This window comes from Pleurodeles waltl, chromosome 8 (assembly GCF_031143425.1).
Source record: "Pleurodeles waltl isolate 20211129_DDA chromosome 8, aPleWal1.hap1.20221129, whole genome shotgun sequence".
Classification (NCBI taxonomy): Eukaryota; Metazoa; Chordata; class Amphibia; order Caudata; family Salamandridae; genus Pleurodeles; species Pleurodeles waltl.
Window position 1 is genome coordinate 1168023002 of NC_090447.1, and position 24833 is coordinate 1168047834.

The following is a 24833-nucleotide window of genomic DNA, read 5'->3' on the forward strand; positions in this document are numbered from 1 at the left end:
GAGCTGCATCCCACATGGCCCTTGAGGGCGAGACTACGGACTCGGAATTCACCAGTGGGACGGAGGGCAAAGGGAGCTCCACGGCGGGGACAGGAGCTGAGACCAGCGACACAGACTCGTCCTCTGATGGAAGCTCCCTTGTGGTGGCGGCAACATCTGTGCCCCCCGCATCTACAGGTACAGCTGCCACCCCCCCACCAGCACCGCCCTCCCAGCAGCCCCTCAGCCTTCGCCCTGTGCCCGCTCACCCAGGAGGGCGGGCATCACCTTCGCCCCAGGCTCTTCAGGCCCTGCCCCAGTCACCCCTGCTGCCCTCAGTGAGGAGGCCATTGACCTCCTCAGGTCCCTCACTGTTGGGCAGTCCACCATTTTGAATGCCATCCAGGGTGTAGAAAGGCAGTTTCAACAAACAAATGCATTCCCGGAGGGCATTCATTCTGGTCAGGCGACCCTTCACCAAGCTTTTCAGACTCTGGAATCAGCACTGATGGCAGCCATTGTCCCCGTCTCTAGCCTCCCCCCTCCAACTTCCTCCACCCAGACCCAATCCCCTGTACCTCTTCCTATCCCAAGCACACCATCAGACAGCCTGCACACACCTCAACACACAAGGGAAGCTCATGCAAACATAAGCACCACACATCCCACAGGCACTCACGCAAGCAACACACACATGCAGACACACCAACATCCACTGCCTCCACTGTGTCCCCCTCCTCGTCGTCTCCCTCCTCCCTCCCAGTCTCGTCTACACTCACACCTGCATTCACTACCTCTATAGCCACTACGTCCCTCACCAGCACACCCACCAGCATACCCCGCTCACATGCAGTCACCACCCCCACTACCATTCACACGTCCCCTGTGTCCTCTCCCAGTGTGTCTGTGACGCCCCCTCCCAAGATACACAAACGCAGGCCCACACCAACCCAACAGCCATCCACATCACAACACCCTCCAGCGCATGCACCTTCATCCAAAGTCACCAAACGTACACCTCCTACTACCACCACCTCTTCCTCCACTCCCAAACCCCCTCCAACTACCCGTCCCAGTGTGTCCCAAAAACTTTTCCTGTCCACCCTTGACCTTTTTCCCACACCTCCCCCACCCCGTCCATCTCATAGGTCCCGAAGTTGCACCTCAGCCACAACATCTCCGGGACCAGTGGTGCCTGTAGTCAGCGGTATGTGGAGTGCACCGGCCACCAGGACAGCCAGTGTGGCACGGAGCCACAGCACAGACAGTCCCCCACCTGTGAAGCATCAGAAGTTGGCCAGTGCCCAGCGGGAGAGGGGGAAGTCTCCAGCCACCAAAGCTGCTCCCAGGGGTCCCGTTGGGAGTGTGGAGTCAGCTCTGACACCTTCCAAGGTGGGGAAGGGCCACAAGAAACCCGGCAAGTCTGCGAAGAGCAGCACGGCGGAGAAGACCGCCATCATCCCCGCTGCTCAGGAGTCCACCGCCAGCCCCAGCCCAGCTGCCCAGGAGTCTACCGCCAGCCCCAGCCCAGCTGCCCAGGAGGCCACCGCCAGCCCCAGCCCAGCTGCTGAGGAGGCCACCGCCAGCACCAGCCCCGCTGGGCCATGAAGGACCGCCAGCACAAGCCCTGCTGGGCCATGAAGGACAGCCAGCACAAGCCCCGCTGGGCCATGAAGGACCGCCAGCACAAGCCCCGCTGGGCCATGAAGGACCGCCAGCACAAGCCCCGCTGGGCCATGGAGGACCGCCAGCACAAGCCCCGCTGGGCCATGAAGGACCGCCAGCACAAGCCCCGCTGGGCCATGAAGGACCGCCAGCAGCTGAGACCCCGCAATGTAGACCGCCATCTGAAGCACCGCTGAACAGGGCACCGCCATCTGAAGCACCGCTGAACAGGGCACCGCCATCACAAGCACCGTTGAACAGCGCACCGCCATCCGAAGCACCGCTGAACAGGGCACCGCCATCTGAAGCACCGCTAGCCCATGAACGGCAAGGGCACTGACGCAACTGGGTCCGTCACAGGGTGAGTGATGCACTCTGGGCATCAGTCTCCCCCCAGAACCAGTGGAGAGATCCATCCACTACCTCTGTCCTTCACAGGATGAAGCACTCTGGGCACCAGTCCCCCTCCAGAACCAGTGGAGACTGTCATCCACTACCTCTGTCCTTCACAGGATGAAGCACTCTGGGCACCAGTCCCCTCCAGAACCAGTGGAGAGATCCATCCACTACCTCTGTCCTTCACAGGATGAAGCACTCTGGGCACCAGTCCCCCTCCAGAACCAGTGGAGACTGTCATCCACTTGAGAGACTGTGGCTTTGCACTCCCCAGGATGTAACAGTGGGCGTGTGGCCCCCTCGTGGATTTGGCGTCGTGCACTCAAGCGGCTGAGGTGCCCCCCCTTTCCCTCCCCCTGAGGTGCCTGTTTTCTTGCTGTCTGATGCCCCTGCAGTGTTGTCTCCGTCATGGTCGAGGATCTTGTGTGGGCCTTGCCCATACCGTGTGGTCCCAGTGTTCCACGGACTTTCTTTGTGCAGTACCTGGACTACTATGCCTGGTATTTATTTTGTACATTGTGTATATATATATATGTCTGCCTACTTGTTTTTACTATATTCCGAAAGGTTACACTCATTTTCTTTGGTCTTTGCATTCTTCCGGGAGGTTTGGGGGGTGTAACTGTGATGTATTGATATGCATTAGTGTGTGTGTTGTGGTGGGTGAGAGTGGGGGTGTTGCGTGTGTGTGTCCCTGTTTTTTCCCTCCCCCTCCCTTGTGTCGTAGGTGCTTTACTCACCGTGGTCTTCGCCGCCGCCGTTCGTGCTCCTGGTAGAGGAGCAGGAAGACTATCGCAGGGAGAATTTGGAGTTCCGGGTTCCATGGTGTCCTCGTTTCTCGTGGAGTGTGTAGAGGTGAGCGTTTTCCCTTTGAAATTCCTGTTTCCGCCGTGTTTTTATCCGCAGTGAATCCGCCCCGGAAAAGGTGGCGGATTGGCCTGTCATAATAGTGTGGGCGGTACATTGTCTCCCGCCTGTCTGTTGGCGGTGACTGCTGCGCTGTTTGTTTGTACCGCCGTGGCGGTCTGAGTGTTTAAGTGGCTGTATTTATTGGCAGTTTCCGCCACGATCGTTATTGCAATTTTTTTACCGCCAGCCTGTTGGCGGTCTTACCGCCGCTTTCACACCGACCGCCAGGGTTGTAATGACCACCTGAGTAACTATTGGTACATTTCCGTAGGTTCATTGGTCTTTAGACCAGCACATGGTTAAAAATAGAGGGCATAGTTCACAAAGGTAAAAGTTTATTGCTTTTGACATTCACAAACTCCGTGTGCACTCTTACTTCAAAAGTGTGAGTTGCATGGCTCCACCCACAGTGCATAGCAATTGGTTGTTCCTGGCCCTGCTTAAACCCCTCTTATTCCTCCCTAATCCCATCCACTTTAGTAGTAAGTCTGGCCCTTTTCCTACCCACTTTCCTGTATCTCTCCCACATGTATTATTATATATCTATACCTATATCTGTGCTGACTCTGCAGTCAGGGCAGAGAACTCTGTACATATAAGTGTAGGTAAAACTTACATTTTGTAGTAATGTTTGTAGTATGTTTTGCAGCACTATAAAACGTACTACAAAGTGCAGTTTGAGAATCAGGTCTGGAATGAAGAGATTAAGGCCCTCATTATGAGTCTGGCAGTCCTAGGACTGCCAGACTCAGGTTAGTGGTCGGACTGCTTTGGCAGCGGTCAGACCACCACATTATGACCATGGCGGTTCAGCCACGGTCGGATTGCCAGCTCTGCCAGTTTCCCTCCACTGGAGGTACTGGCAGTGCTGGAGGTGCTGGCAGTGCTGGCGGTCCTAATCTGCCAGAGCAGCGCTGCATGTTGCGCTGCCCTGGGGATTACGGCTCCCCTCTATGTTAGGTATTACATGGCGGTTGCATCGCCATGTAGGAGCTGGCAGAGACGGGGTGCAAGGGCCCCCATGTGCAGCCCTGTCACGCTTTTCACTGTCCGCTTAGCAGACAGTGAAAAGTGCAACCAATCAGTTATTTGTTAAGTGCGCTACTCATCCGGTAGGGTCTCAAGGTGCTGGGGGTGGTGAGGTGCTACTGCTCGAAAAGCCAGGTCTTGAGATGCTTCCTGAAGGGGAGAAGGTCCTTGGTCAGACATAGGTTGACGGGGAGGGAGTTCCTGGTCTTGGCGGCGAGGTGGGAGAAGGATCTGCCGCCGGCTGTGGTACGGTGGACGCGGGGAACGGTGGCAAGGGCGAGGTTGGCGGAGCAGAACTGGCGTGTTGGGATGTGGAAGTTGAGACGCTCATTGAGGTAGGCAGGTCCGGAGTCGTGGAGAGCTTTGTGAGCATGGATCAGGAGTTTGAAGATGATCCTTTTGTTGATGGGGAGCCAGTGGAGGTCTCTGAGGTGAGCTGAGATGTGTTCGTGGTGAGGAAGCTTAAGGATGAGTCGTGCTGAGGCGTTCTGAATGCGCTGAAGTTTTCTCTGGAGCTTGGCTGTTGTTCCCATGTAGAGTGCATTGCCGTAGTCCAGTCTACTGCTAACGAGGGCGTGGGTGACTGTTCTTCTGATTTCAATGGGGATCCATCTGAAGGTCTTGCGAAGCATACGGAGGGTGTTAAAACATGAGGATGATATGGCGTTGACTTGCTGGGTCCTAGAGAGCGATGAGTCCAGTATGAAGCCAAGGTTGCGTGCATGGGTGGTGGGCGTTGGGGCGGCTCCTAGTGTGGCAGGCCACCAGGAGTCGTCCCATGCTGATTTGTTGGAGCCGAATATGATGATCTTGGTCTTATCCGAGTTCAGTTTGAGGCGGCTTGCCTCCATCCAGTTGGTGATGGCGTGAAGTCCGGTGTGGAGGTTGGTCTTGGTGTTGGCAGGATCCTTCGTGAGTGAGAGGATCAGTTGTGTGTCGTCCGTGTAGGAGATGATGTTAAGGCCGTGGGATCGGACGATGTTGGCAAACGGCGCCATGTAGACATTGAAAAGGGTGGGGCTGAGAGAGGATCCATGGGAACTCCGCAGATGGTCTTGGTGGCTATTGACAGGAACGAAGGGAGGCGGACTCTCTGAGTTCTGCTGGAGAGGAAGGATGTGATCCAGTCCAGGGCCTTGTGGTGGATTCCAGTGTCATGGAGGCGTGTGCGAAGTGTGTGGTGATAGACGGTGTTGAAGGCTGCAGAAAGGTCAAGGAGGATGAGGGCCATGGTTTCACCTTTGTCGAGGTTTCTCCTGATGTTGTCGGTAGCAACGGTGAGAGCGGTCTCGGTGCTGTGGTTCTTGAGGAAGCCAGACTGGGAGATGTCGAGAACGCTGTTGTCCTCCAGGAAGCGAGATAGTTGGCTGTTGACTATCTTCTCGATGACCTTTGCTGGGAAGGGGAGTAGAGAGATGGGTCGATAGTTCTTGAGGTCTTCGGGGTCGGCCTTAGGTTTTTTGAGCAGGGCTTTGACTTCAGCGTGTTTCCAGCCCTCCGGGAAGGTGGCGGTCTCAAAGGAGCTGTTGTTGATGGTACGGAGCTGGGGAGCGATGGTTTGGCTGGCTTTATTGAAGACATGGTGAGGGCAGGGGTCAGCGGGTGAACCGAAGTGGATGGTGCTCATGGTCTTGGTGGTTTCCTCGTCATTGGTGTGGGTCCACGCACTCAGGAGGTTGGTGTGGATGGGTGTGTTGGGGTCTGCGTTGGCAGTGGTGGTCGTGGGGGTCGGTGGTGCGAAACTGCCATGGATGTCTGTGATCTTGCAGTGAAAAAAGGTGGCAAGGGAGTCCCAGAGGTCTTGTGAGCTGGGGGGTCGGCTGAGCAGGACTTGGGGTTGGTGAATTCCTTGATGATGCTGAAGAGCTCCTTGCTGTTGTGTGCGTTGTTGTAAATTTATTCTTTCTAGAATGATCTTTTGGTGGTCCGGATGAGCAGGTGGTGCTTGCGGATGGCAGCCTTGAGCGTGGCGTGGTTGCTCTCTGTTTGGTCTTGGCGCCAGATCTTCTCCGTTTTTCCGGCATTCCCGCTTGGAGGTCTGAAGGTCGGCGGTGATACAGGGAGCCTTCTTGCTGGTGCGGTTGTTAGTAGATTTCCTAAGTGGAGTGAGGGTGTTAGTGCAGCCGATGAGCCATTGTTTGAGGTTGAGGGCGGCAGTGTTGGGGTCACTGGTGTTGGGTGGCGTGGCGAGGGTGGAGATCAGTTGGTCCTTGGAGATCTTGTTCCATCTGCGGTGAGGAGTCTGTTGCTGGTGGTGGTGAGCGGTGGGTTTCTGGAAGGAGAAATGGACACAGCGGTGGTCAGTCCAGTGGAGTTCGGGTGCTGTTGCACTCCACGCATCATAACATTGCCACCGGCTCGATTACGGGCCGGCGTCAATGTTGTGGGCTGTTTCCCGCTGGGCCAGTGGGCAGAAACTCTGTCTCTCCCCACTGACCTAGTGGGAAACTCGTAATAGGGTCCGTGGAAAGGTCACCGCACTGGCGGTGACCTGACCACAGGAATTTGGTGGGCGGCCTTTTCTGCTGGCTAAACTCATAATGAGGGTCTAAGTGCCATGAAAATGATTTCTGTAGACCTAGGAATAATGATTAGGGGCGTGTGAACCTATGTAATGTGCTGCAGCGTAATTTCACAAAATTGTCACAAAATTACTCATAATTTACTTGCAATTATGAAAAATGCACCTCACACTCAAAACATTACCCAGAGTGTAATTCGGAGTTTATTTCTTCTTGCTTGTATTCAAAACAATGCAGCACACATTTGCGTTTATAGTTTTGTGCAAAAAAAGTACCTGAACGTTCTGCTTAGGTGAAAAATATACCTGAAATGCTTGTTGACTGTACACATTAAAGGAACTGCTGCTTGTATTCAAAAGAATATAGCTTGCATTTGGGTTTCTAGTTTCACTCTCAAAAATTACCCAAGCAGTCAACTCGGGTAAAAGAAATCTATCTGAAATGCATCTTGTGTAAAAAAATTAACTGAAAAAGCAGAGATGGATACTGAACGGACAACAATTAGTGAGTGTCAACAAATATACTTACCTAGTAATCATTTTTAAAAGTACCTTCTATTTTAATAGACATATTGAGGTACCAGAGCCCTGAGTAAACAGTGGCAGGTGCATTGTTAGACCTGACAGCCTTAGCGTGGTCACCCCTAACTTTTTGGACACTGTTTTTGCTGGCTTTTAGACTCTGCGCACTTTACCACTGCTAACCAGTGCTAAAGTGCATATGCTCTCTCCCTTAAAACATGGTAACCTTGAATCATACCTGATTGGACTATTAATTTACTTATAAGTCCCTAGTAATGTGCACTCTATGTGCATAGGGCCGGTAGATTAAATGCTACTAGTGGGCCTGCAGCACTGGTTGTGCCACCCACTTAAGTAGCCCTTTTCCCTTGTCTCAGGCCTGCCATTGCAAGGCCTGGGTGGGCAGTTTCACTGTCACCTCGACTTGGCATTTAAAAGTACTTGCCAAGCCTAAACCTCCCCTTTCTCCACATATAAGTCACCTCTAATGTGTGCCCTAGGTAACCCCTAGAGCAGGGTGCTGTGTGGGTGAAAGGCAGGACATGTACCTGTGTAGTTTACATGTCCTGGTAGTGTAAAACTCCTAAATTCGTTTTTGCACTACTGTGAGGCCTGCTCCCTTCATAGGCTAACATTGGGGCTGCCCTCATACAGTATTAAAGTGGTAGCTGCTGATCTGAAAGGAGTAGGAAGGTCATATTTAGTATGGCCAGAATGGTAATATAAAACCCTGCTGACTGGTGAAGTTGGATTTAATATTACTATTCTAGAAATGCCACTTTTAGAAAGTGAGCATTTCTTTGCACTTAAATCTTTCTGTGCCTTACAATCCACGTCTGGCTGGGCTTAGTTAACAGCTCCTTGTGCATTCACTCAGACACACCCTAAACACAGGGTACTCAGCCTCACTTGCATACATCTGCATTTTGAATGGGTCTGCCTGGGATGGGAGGGTGGAGGGCCTGCTCTCACACAAAGGACTGCCACACCCCTACTGGGACCCTGGCAGACAGGATTGAACTGAAAGGGGACCTGGTGCACTTCTTAGCCACTCTTTGAAGTCTCCCCCACTTCAAAGGCACATTTGGGTATAAAACAGGGCCTCTGCCCTACCTCATCAGATACTTGCTGGAGCAGAAACCGGAACCAGAAACTACATCCTGCCAAGAAGAACTGTCTGGCTGCTCAAAGGACTCACCTGTCTGCTTTCTACAAAGGACTGCTGCCTTGCTGTTGGCCTGCTGCCTTGCTGAACTCTTGTCTGGCTGTGAAAGTGCTCTCCAAGGGCTTGGATAGAGCTTGCCTCCTGTTCCCTGAAGTCTCAGGACCAAAAAGACTTCTCTTTTTCACTTGGACTCTCCGTGCGCCGAAATTTTCGACGCACAGCTTGTTCCGCGGCAACAAAAACGCCGCACACCGACGCTGATCGACGCGACGCCTTCGGGACGACCGGAACTTCGACGCACGGCTTTGCAAGGACAATCTGGTAATCCCCGCAATCCACAGAAAGAGACTGTCCGCGTGCCGGAAAATGACACACGACTTCCCCGTGTGAAAAATAACGACGCAAGTCCGTGTGTGCTGGGGAGAAATCGACGCACACACCCTTTTTCCACATATCTCTTCTTCTGTGGCCCTCTGAGGAGATTTTCCACTCCAAACCAGGTACTTTGTGCTTGAAAGAGACTTTGGGGGTCATTCCAACCCTGGCAGTCGGTGTTAAAGCGGCGGCCAACCCGCCAACAGGCAGGCGGTCAAAAAAATGGAATTCTGACCCTGGCGGGAACCGCCATCACAGCCCGCCACTTTAACACTCCGACCGCCACGGCGGGACAAACAAACAGCGTGGCGGTCACCGCCAACAGACAGGCGGCAGACAATGTACCGCCCACACTATCACGACCCACCAATCCGCCACCTTTTCCGGGGCGGGAGACCCCTCGATAAAAACACGGTGAAAACAGACCACGAACGGGAAAACGCTCACCTCTATACACTCCACGAGGAATCTGGACAGCATGGAACCCGAATTAAACATCCTACCAGCTATTGTCTACCTGCTCTTCTATCAGGAGCACGAACGCCGGCGCAGACGACAACGGTGAGTACTGCACCTACGACACAGGGGAGGAGGGAGGAGAAAAGGTTACGGGCACACACATACGCGACACACCCAATCCCCCCCCCCCAAATCCCTACACACCAATGTAGAGCAATAAGTCAGAGTGACACCCCCCAAACCCTCCGGAATAATGCAAAGACAAAATAAAAAGATAATTAAAATTGAAATATATAATAGCATATTTGAAGTTAAGTGAAATATGAAATATATAAAATAAAGAATTTACAACATGAACAATATATTCATAGTCCAAAAGTCCGGCACATATTGGCAACATTCCATTGTTTGTGGGCCAATGTACATAAACACATGGGCAAAGCCCACACACGAGACCCGATTCCATTGGAGAGAACACTGCTGGGGCATCAGATAATAAAACGACAGGCACCTCAGGGGGAAGGGAAGGGGGGGCACCTCAGCCACATGAGTCCACGACGCCAGATCCACGATAGGCCTCCATGCCCACTGTACCATCCTGGGGAGTGCAAAGCCACAGTCTCTCAAGTCTCACAAGTGGGTGGATTGCCCACTGTACCATCCTGGGGAGTGCAAAGCCACAGTCTCTCAAGTCTCTACAGTGGGTGGGTTGCCCACTGTACCATCCTGGGGAGTGCAAAGCCACAGTCTCTCAAGTCTCACAAGTGGGTGGATTGCCCACTGTACCATCCTGGGGAGTGCAAAGCCACAGTCCATCAGATGGATTACAGACTCCACTGGTTATGGAGGAGGCATGTTGCCCAGAGTGCTTCATGAAGCCCTGCCCGACACAGATCCGGCCCTGCCAATGGACCAGCGGTTCTTGAGTTGAAGGGCCCAGCGGAGCAGTTCAGAGACGGCGGTGCCCAGCGGAGCGGTGCTTGAGTTGAAGGGCCCAGCGGAGCGGTGCTTGACAGGAAGGGCCCAGCGGAGCGGTGCAGAGACGGCGGTGCCCAGCGGAGCGGTGCTTGAGATGAAGGGCCCAGCGGAGCGGTGCTTGACAGGAAGGGCCCAGTGGAGCAGTGCAGAGACAGCGTTGCCCAGTGGAGCGGTGCTTGAGATGAAGGGCCCAGCGGAGCGGTGCTTGAGATGAAGGGCCCAGCGGAGCGGTGCTTGAGATGAAGGGCCCAGCAGAGCGGTGTTTGAGATGAAGGGCCCAGCGGAGCGGTGCTTGACAGGAAGGGCCCAGCGGAGCGGTGCTGAGACGGCGGTGCCCAGCGGAGCGGTGCTTGAGATGAAGGGCCCAGCGGAGCGGTGCTTGAGATGAAGGGCCCAGCGGAGCGGTACTTGACAGGAAGGGCCCAGCGGAGCGGTGCATGAGATGAAGGGCCCAGCGGAGCAGTGCAGAGACGGCGGTGCCCAGCGGAGCGGTGCTTGAGATGAAGGGCCCAGCGGAGCGGTGCTTCTCACGGCAGGGCCCTGTTCAGCGGTGCTTGTCTTGGCGGGGCCCTGTTCAGCGGTGCTTCTTACGGGGGGGCCCTGTTCAGCGGTGCTTCTCACGGCAGGGCCCTGTTCAGCGGTGCTTCTCATGGCGGGGCCCTGTTCAGCGGTGCTTCCCACGGCGGGGCCCTGCTCAACGGTGCTTGTCTTGGCGGGGCCCTGTTCAGCGGTGCTTGACTTGGCGGGACCCTGTTCAGCGGTGCTTGTCTTGGCGGGGCCCTGTTCAGCGGTGCTTGTCTTGTGTTCCTAGGGAACCAGATCTGGCCAATAATTCCCGCTCAGTCGCAATCCGACCTTTCGCTTGCGGGGCCCTCCTGTGCTGGAGTCCTGGGCCCGTGGGTGTCCTACGTCACACCCCAAATGGGGCTGGTGGGGCCCTCCTGGGCAGCTCGCCTGCTGCCGGACTTGTCCGCCCTGCTGCCCTTGCCCTTCTTGGCAGAATCTCTGGGGCCCTTGCCTCCCTTTGTGGATGGGCCAGGTGACGGTGCAAGGGTGGTGTCCTTGGGGGCAGCCGTCTCAGGCCTGTCGCGCCGGCCCTTCCCTTTTTTGGTTCTTTTCCCAGGGGGTGGGCTGGCTGTCCCCTTGCTGCTGGCCGATGTTCCTGCCCTAGGAGCTGGTGGACTCCAATAGCCCTGAACGATGGTCCTAGTAGGTGCAGGGCTTGTGGTGGCTGAGGTGCTGATTGGAGTCTTATGAGATGGAGGGGGTGGGTCAGTTGTTGGAAAGAGGTCAAGGTTGGAAAGGAAAATCAATTTAGAAAGACAGGGACGGGTAGTTGTAGTGGGTATGGGAGTGGAGGAAGAGGATGTGGATGTAGGAGAGTGAAGTTTGGTGTCTTTGGGTGCAGGTGCTTGTGCTGGAGGCTGTCGTGAGGTGGATGGCTGTTGGGTGGGTGGCTGCCTGCGTTTGTGTGGTTTGGAAGAGGGGGTGACAGACACACTGGGAGAGGACACAGGGGACGTGTAAATGGCAGTGGGGGTGGTGACTGCACGTGTGCGGACTGTTCTGGTGGGTGTGGTGGTGATGGACGTACTGGCTGATGGTGGTGTGCATGCAGGTGTGAGTGGAGACGTCACAGGGAGGGAGAAGGGAGACGAGGAGGAGGGGGACACAGAGGAGGCAGTGGCTGTTGGCATGTCTGCATGTGGATGTTGCTTGGGTGAATGCTTGTGTGATCTGTGGTGCTTATGTCTGGATGAGCTGTCCTTGGGTGTTGATGTGTGTGCAGGCTGGTCTGTAGGTGTGTCTGGGATAGGCAGAGGAACAGGGGAGTGGGACTGGGTTGAGGAAGTTGGAGGGGGGAGGCTAGACACAGGGACAATTGCTGCCGTCAGTGCTGAGGCCAGAGCGTTGAACGATCGCTGATGGGCAGCCTGACCCGAATGAATGCCCTCCAGGTATGCATTGCTCCAATGTACCTCCCTTTCTACCCCCTGGATGGCATTCAAAAGTGTAGACTGCCCAACAATGAGCGTCTGGAGGAGGTCAATGATCTCCGCACTGAGGGCAGCAGGGGTAACTGGGGCAGGACCTGAGGTGCCAGGGGCGAAGGAGATGGCCGGCTTCCTGCCCGAGCGGGCACGTGGCGAAAGCTGAGGGGCTGCTGGGAGGGCAGAGCTGGTGCGCTGGGTGGCGGCTGTACCTGTTGTTGCAGTGGGCACAGATGTTGCCGCCACCACAAGGGAGCTCCCTTCCGAGGACGTGTCGGTGTCGCTGACGTCTCCACGGGTCCCCGTTGTGGAGCTCCCCTCGCCCTCCGTCTCACTGGTTAACTCCGAGTCGGTTGCAGGGCCCTCCGGGGCCATGTGAGATGCAGCTCCCTCGTGCGCCGATGCCACTTCTCCTCCGCCTGATGATGCTAATGCACACATGAACAGGAAAACCAAAAAAAAGGGGGGGGAGAAGAAAGAAAGACATGTTGAGTGCATGCATTGGCAGCACCGTTGGCGGAGAGGACAGACACAGAAGCCCCCTGCACTACGCCGCGCACTCAGGGTACACTACTCAATTATTGTGACTTGGCCTACAAGTCTATGAACGACAAATGCACACATAGGTGAGCCCGGACCATGGATAGCTGTACTTAGCACCCTACAGAGGTGGGGGGTGGGGGCACAAGGCCATGCCTAACAGAGGGGCCTAGCCTACAGAAACCGCCCTGGCCTAGAGATAGCCACAGCCCTCCTCCCCCACCCAGACACCTCCACTGTGCGCTAATATAGCAGAATGTGCTGATAATCACCCCCTTGTGTCTGCTGTGATGTCCTCACGCGCCCATCCAAATCGGGGTAGGCCACCGCCAGGATCCGGGACATCAGGGGGGTCAATTGACGACTGGCACCCCTCCTACGTTGGGAGGCCATCCCCAGCAGAGCCTCGGCAGTCTTTCTGCTCCCGCGGCGGATGTCCTCCCACCTCTTGCGGCAGTGGGTGGTCCGTCTGTTGTGGACCCCCAGGGCCCGGACGTCCTTGGCGATGGCACGCCAAATGTCGATCTTCTGATGGGCGCTGACCTATGTGACATGTACAGGGTGGAAAAAGAAATATCATCACTTTTCTGCATGGTCGATGTGAGTGGCCCCCCCCTCCCCAACCTTGCCATGTGGCACATGCTCTCATCTGTTGTGCGATGCATGCCTCATTCGCTCCCCTCCCCACCATCTTACATCCACCCCACTCAACACAGGCATAGCCCATACTACGTGCTCCCTGTGTACTTACCTGTTGGTCTGGAGGACCGTAGAGTAGCGCATACTGGGGGAGGACCCCATCAACAAGTTTCTCCAATTCCTCAGATGTGAAGGCAGGGGCCCTTTCCCCAGTCGCAGCAGCCATTGTATCTTCCAGACCGAGGTCACAGCAGCACTTGCAGTATAGGTCCTCTCCTGTGGATGATCAGGTCTCGAGTGATTAAGCAGTTAGAAAATGGCGGTCACGCCCGCGGCGGTGCGTACCGCGGCGGTGCGTACTGCGACCGCCGGCGCACATCGTCATTGGCTCCTGAGACCCATAGGGTTCAATGTTAACCAATGCTGCTTTGCGCCGCGGTCTTCGACCGCCTACCGCCACGGTGTGCCACGCCAGCGCATTGACCTCACATCCCATTGTCACACTTCACAGGTCAGGCAGCCGCCATTTCAAGGGCCCACATGGCTTAATTTCTACTGCGTCACACAGGCCTAGGCCTTGCATTGCCACACATACAAGCCATTCAATGCATAGCGAATCGTGTACTGTGCAAGCTGTGGTTACGTACCTGTGGGTTGCTTGACTCTGTGCTCCATGTTGTCCTTCCTAGGCACCGTCCGCTGGGACTTGCGAGGAGATGGAGGAATCCTCCTGTGTACAGACCGCTGGTGGACCTGTCGACAATGGAAGAAAGACATGTCATACTGACATACAGACTTGACCGAGCCACTATACAGGAACTGTGTGCCCAGCTGGAGCCAGACCTGATGTCCCCCATCCGCCAACCCACAGGGATTCCCCCTCTGGTGCAGGTTCTGTCAGTACTCCATTTTTTGGCAAGTGGATCATTCCAAACAACAGTGGCCATATCATCAGGGATGTCTCAGCCTATGTTTTCTAAGGTTTTGTCCAGAGTGTTGTCTGCCCTGATGAAATACATGAGGAGCTACATTGTTTTCCCTGAGGTGGGCGATTTGGCTACAGTGAAGGGTGATTTCTATGCCCTTGGACATATCCCCAACATCATTGGTGCCATTGATGGGACCCATGTGGCTTTGGTTCCCCCCAGTGGAAGTGAGCAGGTGTACAGGAACAGAAAAAGTTATCATTCGATGAATGTCCAGGTGGTCTGTTTGGCTGACCAGTACATCTCCCATGTAAATGCCAAGTTCCCTGGGTCAGTGCATGACGCGTACATCATGCGAAATAGCAGCATCCCTTATGTGATGGAACAGCTACAGAGACACCGTGTGTGGCTAATAGGTGACTCTGGTTACCCCAACCTGTCGTGGCTACTTACCCCAGTGAGGAATCCCAGGACAAGGGCAGAGGAACGCTACAATGAGGCCCATGGGCGAACTAGGAGGATTATAGAAAGAACCTTCGGCCTCCTGAAGGCCAGGTTTAGGTGCCTGCATATGACAGGTGGATCCCTAATGTACTCACCAAAGAAGGTGTGCCATATCATCGTGGCCTGCTGTATGCTTCACAACCTGGCTTTGCAACGCCAGGTGCCTTTCCTGCAGGAGGATGGTCCAGATGGTGGTGTTGTGGCAGCTGTGGAGCCTGCGGAGAGTGAAGAGGAAGAAGACGACGGGGACGACACAGACAACAGGGACACAGTGATACAACAGTATTTTCAGTAGCACACAGGTACGAATCAACCACGCCATTTTACATTTACTTAAAGTCTCCTGCCTCTCTACTGTCTGAGTTCCCCCCAGTTCCTGTTAACTGAGTTGTGACTTTCCCTTCCGTTTTCAGAGCTGTGGGCCCCACTGCGTGACCTCTGTTTTGTTTGCCCATGGACTACAGCAGTGTGACAGTGGTATGTTGTCATCACAATGTAACTGAACAATTTTGCACCGTTATGTCTAATACATTTGTTCAAAATACAAGCAGACTCCAGATTTTTTGAGTGCAATAAGTGATTTAATTAAAGTGCTACATTTAGGATAATGATTGTAAAACAGTGATGGGTGATGGTGGAGTAATGTCCATGGCAGAGTCCAGTTTTCAGTCTCACAGGTGCATTGTCCATATGCCTGTGGAAGGATGGAGCAAGGGCAGTTCAAGGTTGGACAGGGTGACAATGTGGGACAGTGGGATGACATCAGGGGGTATAGTTTGCTGGCGGGGGTCTTGGCATCCTACTCTGTCTTCTTGTGAGATCTCAGGTTCCGCTTGCAGGGTGGTTCTTCTTCTGCAGGAGGTGGGGTTCTGGTGGCCTGTCGTTGTGTGGGGGCCTCCTGTCCACTAGCGCCGGCGGAGGTGGTAGGCTGTTCCTGGTCCAGGCTAGTGACAAGGGCCCTTTGTGGTGCCACATGGTCCCGCAATGTGGTGACTATCTGGTTAAGGGCCACGACGATGGTCCCCGTGGCGGAACTAATGTTCCTCAGTTCCTCTCTGAACCCCATGTACTGTTCCTCCTGCATTACCTGGATCTCCTGGAACCTGGCCAGTACCGTAGCCATCGTCTCCTGGGAGTGGTGGTATGCTCCCATGATGGAGGAGAGGGCCTCTTGGAGAGTCGGTTCCCTGGGCCTGTCCCCCCCCTGTCGCACAGCAGCCCTCCCAGTTCCCCTGTTTCCCTGGGCCTCTGTCCCCTGGACGGTGTGCCCATTACCACTGCCCCCAGGTCCCTGTTGTTGTTGGGGTGGTGGGTCAACCTGGGTGCCCTGTAGTGGTGGACACACCGCTGATTGACGTGTCCTGGAGACAGAGGCATGGGCCCGCTGGGTGGGAGCTGTGCTGGTATTCCCAGAGGGGGTTAGGTCTGGTGTAGCCTGTGGCTGTCTGTGGGGAACCGACTGTCCCGAGGTCCCCGATGGGCCGGGCTGGTCATCTGGGTCCAGGGAGACAGAGCTGCTGTCATCACTGGGGGCCTCTTCTGGGGGAGTAGGTGGGGGTCCGCCGCCAGTCTTCTGCACCGCGATGTTGTGCCTTGATACCATGGAAAGCACCTTCCCCCGTAGGTCGTTCCACCGCTTCCTGATGTCGTCCCGATTGCGTGGATGCTGTCCCACAGCGTTGACCCTGTCCACTATTCTTTGCCATAGCTCCATCTTCCTGGCAATGGTGGTGTGCTGCACCTGTGCCCCGAAGAGCTGGGGCTCTACCCGAACTATTTCCTCCACCATGACCCTGAGTTCTGCGTCAGAGAACCTGGGGTGTCTTTGGGGTGCCATGGGGTGGTGTGGATGAGGTGAGGGGTGGTGTATGTGTTGTGGAGTGTGGTGAGTGTGGTGGTGTATGGTGTTTTGTGCGTGGAAATTGTGTGGGGGATGTTGTGATTTGCCTCTGTGTGATGGTCTACTCTATGCTGTGCTCTCTCTCTCTGTCCTTCAGTCGCAATTGTGGTCGTAAGGGTTGGTGGTTGATGTGGGTGTGTGTTTTATATTTAATTGGGTGTGTGGGAGTGGTGTGTGTATGTGTCTCAGGTGTGTGTATTTTGATTTGTCCAATGTGGATGTGTTTTGTAAAGGTGTGTGTATTTTGAGCGTGGCGGTGTGTACCGCCAATGGAATACCGCAGTTGAAAGACCGCTGCGGGGATTTGTGGGTCGGAATGGTATGGGCGTATTTCTGTTGGTGTGACGGTGGAGGTTTGGTCATCGCCACTTTCCCGCTGACCTTTGGTGTGGCGGCCTTTTGTTGATGTCGGGTTTTTGGCGGTTTGCTAGTTGCGGGTCAGAATGACCGTGGCGGTTTACCGCGGCGGTGTTATGGCAGGCTTCTGACTGGCGGTAAGCGCCTTTTACCGCCGAGGTCAGAATGACCCCCTTTGTTTGCTTTTTAAAGACTTAAGACACTTTGGGGGTGATTCTGATATTGGCGGGCGGCGGGAGCCGCCCGCCAAGCGGGAACCGCCGGAAGACCGTACCGCGGTCGAAAGACCGCGGCGGTCATTCTGGGTTTCCCACTGGGCTGGCGGGTGACCGCCAAAAGGCCGCCCGCCAGCCCAGTGGGAAACAGCCTTCCCACGAGGACGCCGGCTCAGAATTGAGCCGGCGGAGTGGGAAGGTGAGACGGGTGCAGTGGCACCCGTCGCGTATTTCAGTGTCTGCATAGCAGACACTGAAATACATTGTGGGGCCCTCTTACGGGGGCCCATGAAGTGCCCATGCCATTGGCATGGGCACTGCAGGGGCCCCCAGGGGCCCCGCGGCACCCCCTACCGCCATCCTGTTCCTGGCAGGAGACCCGCCAGGAACAGGATGGCGGTAGGGGGTGTCAGAATCCCCATGGCGGCGGAGCGCGCTCCGCCGCCATGGAGGATTCTCAAGGGCAGCGGAAAGTCGGCGGTACACCGCCGACTTTCCGTTTCTGGCCGCGGCTGAACCACCGCAGTCAGAATGCCCAGCGGTGCACCGCCAGCCTGTTGGCGGTGCTACCGCGGTCATTCGCCCTGGCGGTTTTTACCGCCAGGGTTAGAATGACCACCTTTATATCACTTTTCAGTGATATCTCTACAAATTCACATTGCAACTTTATTTGTTTTGACCTACAATTATCCTGATAAATATTATATATTTTTCTAAACACTGTGGGGGTCATTCCGACCCTGGCGGTCATAGACCGCCAGGGCCGGGGACCGCGGATGCACCGCCAACAGGCTGGCGGTGCATCCAGGCCAATTCTGACCGCGGCGGTAAAGCCGCGGTCAAAAAAGGGAAACCGGCGGTTTCCCGCCGGTTTTCCCCTGGCCTGAGGAATCCTCCATGGCGGCGCTGCAGGCAGCGCCGCCATGGGGATTCCGACCCCCTTCCCGTCAGCCTGGTTCTGGTTTTGACCGCCAGAACATTGCTGGCGGGAACGGGTGTTGTGGGGCCCCCTAACAGGGCCCCACAAAGATTTTCAGTGTCTGCATTGCAGACACTGAAAATCGCGACGGGTGCAAATGCACCCGTCGCACCCTTTCCACTCCGCCGGCTCCATTCGGAGCTGGCATCCTCGTGGAAGGGGGTTTCCCGCTGGGCGGGTGGCCGGCCTTCTGGCGGTCGCCCGCCGGCCCAGCGGGAAACTCAGAATAACCGCGGCGGTCTTTTGACCGCGCTGCGGTATTCTGTCGGGGGAACTTTGGCGGGCGGCCTCCGCCGGCCGCCGAAGTCAGAATGACCCCCTGTGTGGTGTATTTCTGTGGGGCTATATGGTGGTATTGTATGAGTTATTGCACAAATACTTTACACATTGCCTTCTAAGTTAAGCCTGACTGCTCGTGCCAAGCTACCAGTGGGTGGGCACAGGATAATCTTGGATTGTGAGTGACTTACCCTGACTAGAGTGAGGGCTTTTGCTTGGACAGGGGGTAACCTGACTGCCAACCAAAAACCCCATTTCTAACATTGGTGATCAGCTGTGAGGATAGGACGTGTATTTGTGCAGTGACATACAGTAGCTAAGTATTTCACTACCTACCCACAGTTGAAGGTCAACTTGATTTTTATCTCTTTTTGCAAATTCGTTTTTTCCTGACAATTTTCAAAAACGAAATCATCACTCAACATGTCGCTGACTGGGTCTCAGATAGGAGACTTTGACCTAGTCCTGTTGGATACATATACGGTCAAACAACTAAAAGGATTCTGCAGGGCAATGAGGGTACCCACCCAAGGGGCCTCCAAAAAGGAGGACTTTCAAGTGGCGCTGAGGGCCTGGGCAGAAGCCCATTTAGAAGAGGATGATGAGGAAGAGGAGCCAGAAAATGGCCCCTCAGAGGATTTGTTACTATCTGTGGATGGTGTTACCACTGCAATTGTGCCCCCTTCCAGACCAGGGAGCAGTGTCTCTGTGCAAAGCCTGACCGCAGAGGAAAGGAGAGAGGAAAGGGAGTTCCAATTGCAAATGGCAAAACTGAAAATTGAGGCTCAACAGGAGGAAAGAAGGGCAGAGAGAGAAGCCAAGCAAACTGAGGCTGAAAGAGCAGCCAAACAGATTGAAGCTGAAAGAGCTGAACCTGAAGCTGAGAGAGCCTTGGCTGAAAAACTGTTATTGGCTCATGAACTGAGTCTCAAGGAGCTGGATCTCAAGGGAAAGCAGTCTGAATCCAGCAATAATGGTGGCAGCATACTGACAGGACCTGCTGGAGACAAGAAAGTTCGTATACCCAAAAATGTGGTGCCCAGTTTTGTGGTGGGAGATGACATAGATAAATGGTTAGCTGCTTATGAAGTTGCACTAAGGGCTCATGAGGTTCCTGAAGGGCAATGGGGGGTAGCTATGTGGGGTTATGTACCGCCATTGGGGAGGGACACACTTCTCACATTGGATCAACCTGATCAAAACACATACCCCTTTCAGAAAGCCACTTTACTTGCCAAGTTTGGGCTGACCCCTGAGGGATACCGTCAGAGGTTCAGGGACAGCACCAAACAAACCACACAAACATGGGTAGATTTCTTTGACTTCTCCAGTAAGGAACTGAATGGATGGGTGCGGGGCAACAAAGTAGATGATTATAAAGGTTTATATGACTTGATTCTGAGAGAGCATATGCTTAATACTACTTTTACAGAGTTGCGCCAGCACTTAGTGGATAGTAAGCTGACTGATCCCAGGAAGCTTGCTGAGGAGGCAGACCTCTGGGTTAGCACCAGAGTGTCCAAGAAGGTACCTGGGGGGGACACCCACAAAGGTGGTCAGGGTTCCCAACAGAAGAAAGAGGGGGGAGATAAACTTACAGATAAGGAACTCTCCAAAGGCCCCCAAAAGAATTCCCAGGGAGGGGGTGGCAACCATTCCTTTTCCAGATTTGGGAAAAAGCCAGGGACATATGATAGGTCAGGAAAATCCAACCCCAAATGCATGGAGTGTTACCAGTATGGTCACTATAAAGGCGACCCCCAGTGCTCCAAGAGAGCACCGTCCACTACCGGACAGACACCTGGGTTGACTAGTGTAGCGCTCGGGGGTAGATGGACCCAGATAGCTTTGGGGAACAGGTAGAGATTTCCCTAGTGTCCCTGGGAGAAGGAGAAATGGTGCCCAAAGCCCCCATGCCCCAAAATACTTCCAAGTACAGGCAGTGGGTCACCCTTGATGGGCAGAAGGTGGAGGCTCTGCGTGACACAGGAGCCAGTATGACTACTATCAAGAGTCAGCTGGTGTCAACAGAGCAGATAGTCCCTAATACATTCCACCAGGTCATAGTCGCTGACAATCGTGAGAGTCACCTACCGGTGGCTCTGGTTCCCTTTGAGTGGGGGGAGTCTCTGGTACTCTGAAGGTAGCTGTGAGTCCTGCCATGCCTGTAGATTGTCTGTTAGGCAATGATCTTGAGCATACTGCTTGGAAAGAAGTGGAGCTCAGATCTCACCTGGAGATGTTAGGGTTACCTGAGTGGGTCTGCATGACCACACGGTCCATGGCTGACCGAGAGGGAAGTCAAGGGCGTCTGGAGCCTGGAACAATGGCCCAGAGAGCTGCCAAGAGGAGGGGCAAGGGGCGCGGGAAACCGGCCCCAGAAGTTCCCACAGTGGTTGACGGGCCTCCTGAGTAGGAGGCTCCCGAGCCAACTGGGGAAGACATTGCCACCCTAGGTGACCTACCTGAGCTTGCTGGTTTGCAAGTTGAGGGTGGACCCACCAGGGAGGAATTCTGCAAGGTGCAGAAAGAATGTCCCACTCTGGAGGGTCTGAGGAAGTAAGCCTCAGACCAGGCGGCAGGTGAAGCCTCTGGCGATCACCACATTTATTGGGAGAATGATCTCCTCTACAGTGAGCCTAAGGTTCCGGCCTTTGGGGCAGCGCGTACGCTGGTGGTCCCCCAGTGTTACCGAACCTTCCTACTGAGTCTGGCTCACGACATTCCCCTGGCAGGACATTTGGGGCAAGGCAAGACCTTTGACAGGCTTGTCACCCACTTTTATTGGCCCAGAATGAGGACAAACTCAGATAAGTTCTGCAGATCTTGTCCTACCTGCCAGGCCAGTGGTAAAGCAGGAAAAAGGGTTAAAACCCCCTGATTCCACTTCCTGTCGTTGGCACCCCCTTTGAAAGGTTGGGCATCGACATTGTTGGACCATTGGACCTCAAAACTGCCTTAGGCAACAGGTTCATCCTGGTTTTGGTGGACCATGCCACCCGTTACCCAGAGGCAATCCCTCTGAGGACCGTAACTGCACCGGTGGTGACCAGAACTCTGATGGGGATATTTACCTGTGTGGGATTCCCAAAGGAGATAGTGTCTGACAGAGGCACTAACTTCATGTCTGCGTACATGAAGTCGCTGTGGGATGCGTGTGGTGTAACCTACAAGTTCATCACACCCTATCACCCCCAGTCTAATGGTCTTGTGGAGAGATTCAACAAGACCTTGAAAGGCATGATTGGGGGCCTCCCTGAGGCCATGAGGCGTAAGTGGGACGTCCTCTTACCATGCCTTCTCTTTGCTTACAGAGAGGTCCCCCAGAGGGGGGTGGGGTTCAGTCCCTTTGAGCTTCTCTATGGGTACCCTGTCAGGGGACCCTTAAGCATTGTCAAGGAGGGGTTGGAGAAAGCTTCAAAGGCACCCCCTCAGGATGTGGTCAGCTACATGTTGGCCCTCCGCAACCAGATGACCCGCTTCTGGAAAGAGGCCCAAAGTAACCTTGAGGCCAGTCAAGAGGTAATGAAACGGTGGTATGACCAGAAGGCCACCCTGGTAGAGTTTCAACCTGGAGACAAAGTGTGGGTAATGGAGCCAGTAGGGCCTAGAGCTCTCCAGGACCGCTGGTCTGGCCCATTTGAAGTAAAGGAGCGGAAAGGGGAGGCCACTTACCTAGTGGACCTCCAAACCCCTAGGAACCCCCTAAGGGTGCTCCATGTTAACTGACTAAAGGCTCATTTTGAGAGGTCTGAGGTCAACATGCTTCTGGTCACAGATGAAGGAATGGAAGAGGAGAGTGAACCTCTCCCCGACCTCCTCTCTGCCCAAGAAGGTGATGGGTCAGTGAAAGGGGTCATTCTTTCTGACTCCCTGACTCTAAACCAGAAAGGAGACTGCTATGAGCTGTTGGAGCAGTTCTCCCCCCTGTTCTCCCTTACTCCTGGACTGACCCACCTCTGTGTTCATGACATTGACACCGGTGACAGTCTCCCTGTGAAGAACAAAATTTACAGGTTATCGGATAAGGTGAAGGCCAGCATCAAGGAGGAGGTCTCCAAGATGTTAGCTCTAAGGGTTATCGAGAAATCCAGTAGTCCCTGGGCCAGCCCAGTGGTGTTGGTCCCTAAGGCTACTGCCCCAGGTGCAAAGCCAGAACTCCGGTTCTGTGTGGACTACCGGGGTCTCAACTCAGTCACACGGACTGATGCTCACCCCATCCCCCAAACCGATGAGCTTGTTGACAGGCTGGGCGCTGCCAAGTTCCTGAGTACGTTTGATCTTACTTCAGGGTACTGGCAGATCGCCCTGACTGAGGGGGCTAAAGAAAGATCAGCATTTTCAACCCCTGATGGCCATTACCAGTTCCGGGTGATGCCGTTTGGATTGAAAAATGCCCTCGCTACCTTCCAACGGTTGGTAAACGGGGTCCTAGCTGGCAGGGATGCCTTCTGTGCAGCCTACCTGGAAGACATAGCTGTCTACAGTTCCAGCTGGGAGGAACACCTGCTCCACCTCAAGGAGGTGCTTCAGGCCCTTCAACAGGCAGGCCTGACCATCAAGGCTAGTAAGTGCCAGATTGGGCAGGGTTCCGTGGTGTACTTGGGACACCTAGTGGGTGGTGGCAAGGTGCAGCCACTCCAGGCCAAGATTGAAACTATCAAGGCCTGGCAACCACCTAGAACTCAGACTGAGGTGAGAGCCTTTTTAGGCCTCACAGGATACTACCGCAGATTTGTCAAGGGCTATGGTACCATTGTGTCACCCTTGACAGAACTCACTTCCAAGAAACAACCTAGGTTGGTGAATTGGACAGAGGCTTGTCAGAAAGCCTTTGACTCCCTGAAGGAAGCCATGTGCACGGCCCCCGTGCTCAAGGCCCCTGACTACTCCCAGGAATTTATTGTGCAGACAGACGCTTCAGAGCATGGCATAGGGGCAGTCTTAGCACAGCTAAATGAAGAGGGCCTAGACCAACCAGTAGTCTTTATTAGCAGAAGGCTATTACCACGGGAACAGAGGTGGAGTGCTATTGAGAGAGAAGCTTTTGCTGTGGTCTGGGCACTGAAGAAGCTAAGACCCTACCTGTTTGGGACTCACTTCCGGGTTCAGACAGACCACAGGCCCCTCAGATGGCTCATGCAGATGAGGGGTGAGAATCCAAAACTCTTGAGGTGGTCCATTTCCCTACAGGGGATGGACTTTACGGTGGAACATTGCCCAGGGGTTGACCACGCCAATGCTGATGGTCTCTCCAGATACTTCCGCCTTAGCGATGAAAGCTCCCAGGAGGTCGGGTAGCTCTCCCCACTTTCAGCTGGGGGGAACACATGTTAGACCTGACAGCCTTAGGGTGGTCACCCCTAACTTTTTGCCTGCCTCCCTCCACTTTTTGGACACTGTTTTTGCTGGCTTTTAGACTCTGCGCACTTTACCACTGCTAACCAGTGCTAAAGTGCATATGCTCTCTCCCTTAAAACATGGTAACCTTGAATCATACCTGATTGGACTATTAATTTACTTATAAGTCCCTAGTAATGTGCACTCTATGTGCATAGGGCCGGTAGATTAAATGCTACTAGTGGGCCTGCAGCACTGGTTGTGCCACCCACTTAAGTAGCCCCTTTCCCTTGTCTCAGGCCTGCCATTGCAAGGCCTGGGTGGGCAGTTTCACTGTCACCTCGACTTGGCATTTAAAGGTACTTGCCAAGCCTAAACCTCCCCTTTCTCCACATATAAGTCACCTCTAATGTGTGCCCTAGGTAACCCCTAGAGCAGGGTGCTGTGTGGGTGAAAGGCAGGACATGTACCTGTGTAGTTTACATGTCATGGTAGTGTAAAACTCCTAAATTCGTTTTTGCACTACTGTGAGGCCTGCTCCCTTCATAGGCTAACATTGGGGCTACCCTCATAAAGTATTGAAGTGGTAGCTGCTGATCTGAAAGGAGTAGGAAGGTCATATTTAGTATGGCCAGAATGGTAATATAAAACCCTGCTGACTGGTGAAGTTGGATTTAATATTACTATTCTAGAAATGCCACTTTTAGAAAGTGAGCATTTCTTTGCACTTAAATCTTTCTGTGCCTTACAATCCACATCTGGCTGGGCTTAGTTGACAGCTCCTTGTGCATTCACTCAGACACACCCCAAACACAGGGTACTCAGCCTCACTTGCATACATCTACATTTTGAATGGGTCTTCCTGGGCTGGGAGGGTGGAGGGCCTGCTCTCACACAAAGGACTGCCACACCCCCTACTGGGACCCTGGCAGACAGGATTGAACTGAAAGGGGACCTGGCGCACTTCTTAGCCACTCTTTGAAGTCTCCCCCACTTCAAAGGCACATTTGGGTATAAAACAGGGCCTCTGCCCTACCTCATCAGACACTTGCTGGAGAAGAAACCGGAACCAGAAACTACATCCTGCCAAGAAGAACTGCCTGGCTGCTCAAAGGACTCACCTGTCTGCTTTCTACAAAGGACTGCTGCCTTGCTGTTGGCCTGC